Below are 2,383 nucleotides of genomic sequence, written 5' to 3'. Positions count from 1 at the left end.
TTCTTATTAAAAATCTGGTGCCATGCTGGCTAGAACGTAGGTGTGAGACTGATCTTTATGGCTTATGACAAATTGTATAAAATTATGACTCTTACAAGAATCTCAACATAAATTCCAAAAATAAACACGTTCAAAAATAAAAACTAACCTGTGGCCCATGTTTCTTTAAAAAAACACAATAAACAAACAGCATAAATCATATTTTCAACCTCCTAAATGACAATTCCTTTTTTTACAGTGCTGTAGCTGCATTCATCTTCTTTCAGCTGAAAGGGTGAAATGCAATAGCCACAACTTTGTTGCAGACTAAAATCCAACAGGTAATTCCAACACCACCTGCTATTCTAGTAGGAAATGCTGCCAGGCAGTCTAGCGGAGTTATCCATTTCCGGGCACCACAGCCACAGGGACAGAATAATACTTCCAAATGAGCGAGACCATCAGCACAGTTGCAATATGTAGAAAGCAACACTTACCACCCATTTTATCTTGGCCAGTGGCACTGTCCGTGCTTTCACGTGAGTTTTGAGCTTATCAGTTATCTTGTTGATCTGCTCCAGCCTGGCGTATCTGGCAAACTTGGCCATCATGTTGACGGTGGGGAGCTCCTACTTCATATCCTGGATCTCTGCGTGCCTCTGGGACTTCTGCTCTGCATCCTCATGCAGTACCCAGGACATGAAAGAGAAGAATGGGAGTTCCCCTCGTGGTGCAGTGGTTAACGAATCCGACTAAGAACCATGAGGTTGCGGGTTCGGTCCCTGCCCTTGCTCAGTGGGTTAATGATCCGGCGTTGGGTAAGCTGTGATGTCGGTTGCAGACGCGGCTCGGATCCCGTGTTGCTGTGGCTCTGGCATAGGCTGGCGGCTACAGCTCCGATTCGACCCCTAGCCTGGGAACCTCCATATGCCGTGAGAGCGGCCCAAAGAAATAGCAAAAATACAAAAAAAAAAAAAAAAAAAAAAAAAAGAGAAGGACAGTCCTGAGGAGGAGGATCCTGAGTACATACCACCCAAACACGAAGCTGAGCACTAGCAGCCATGCCCAGCGATGGGCCTCCCCAGCACTCAACAACTCCCGGTGGCCCCAGCTCCACTACTACAGCTCCATGGCGACCACTTGGACTGCCCCGCCTGGGCAGTGAGGACCAGGCACTGCACAGTCACGATGCTGCATTTGCACACTGCTGTGTCTCTCTTTAAAAAATTTCCATCAGAGAAACACATCTGGTACTCTTGGCTAAATATCCCACCTCTGCTTGTGCCTTGTTATAAAATGCAGTGACTTTTGTTTTGGTGTTGAAATGCTGTATCATTATACATGGTACAACATTTCAAAGAAACAAAATATTTAGGAAGATGGGTAGTGTCCCAGGACAATCTGTCCTTAAATGTAACTAAGAGGAAACTCTTACTGATGAACTAGGAATATAAGATATTACATTTGATTTCCCATTTTCTTAATCTTAAAATATTATATAAATTTAAACAAATAAATAAGCATAACTGATAGGGGATATTTCAGAGAGGCATATGAAAAAACAAAGCTACATTTTATGAGGGAGTTCAGGAACTTTATACAGTGAATCCTGGATATATTTCACCTATGGTCTTGTGTACCATAAATTCATAGATTTCTATCCAGAGTTTTAGCAACCACTGGAAGTGTCCATTTGTAACTTATCCATAGTTCATCCTTCAATGCCCATTTCCTCACTCTCCTAGCTCATCACAAACAAGATTTATAGAACAGAGACTGTGCATATATACATGTAATAAACTCCATGCCTGGTAAACAGAGGTTGGCTGTTCAGACAAACAAATGTAGTGTAGTGAATTATAGATTTCCCTTCCTGTAACATTAGACTGAACTATCAATGTTTTAATATAGATTAACTAGTTAGGAGTATTCTAAAATAAAAGCTATACATAATTTCATTCTTTCTCATTTTTTAGTAGATCTATGAATTCTCATACCTAATTTCAGGCAAGTAAAAAGATTCCAAAGGACTATATGGACTCCTTGCTTACTAAAGATATGCTCTAACTACCCATTCTAAAACTAGTACCATTTATCAATCACTTAATAATAAATTCAAGGTCACAAGAGGCAATGCAAAGTATGAACTAAAGGATTTATCCCAATGTTAGTGAAACGGATTAAAGAAACCCTTACTCCAAGATGCCTCATATTTCTCCTCCCTACTTTGGAAGTTAAAAAAAAACTCAAATAACTTAATCAGTAAGGAAATTAGTAGACTTTAAAAAAAAAAATTAGGCGTGGGGGGGTAGTCTGATTATAACCCAACAATGATCTTTCATGTCTATGAGTTTATATTTGCCATCTAAGACTACATTTCTCTTCTTATATTTTAACTATTATG

At 39.8% G+C, this 2,383-nt stretch overlaps 1 pseudogene; it reads right to left on the bottom strand.

Annotated features, from left to right (window-relative positions):
- Window positions 1-262: 262 nt before the first annotated feature.
- Window positions 263-1,065, bottom strand: LOC110258543 (annotated as a pseudogene).
- Window positions 1,066-2,383: the final 1,318 nt, after the last annotated feature.

This window comes from Sus scrofa, unplaced genomic scaffold, assembly GCF_000003025.6.
Source record: "Sus scrofa isolate TJ Tabasco breed Duroc unplaced genomic scaffold, Sscrofa11.1 Contig2346, whole genome shotgun sequence".
Classification (NCBI taxonomy): Eukaryota; Metazoa; Chordata; class Mammalia; order Artiodactyla; family Suidae; genus Sus; species Sus scrofa.
This window is presented reverse-complemented; position numbering and strand designations above follow the sequence as displayed.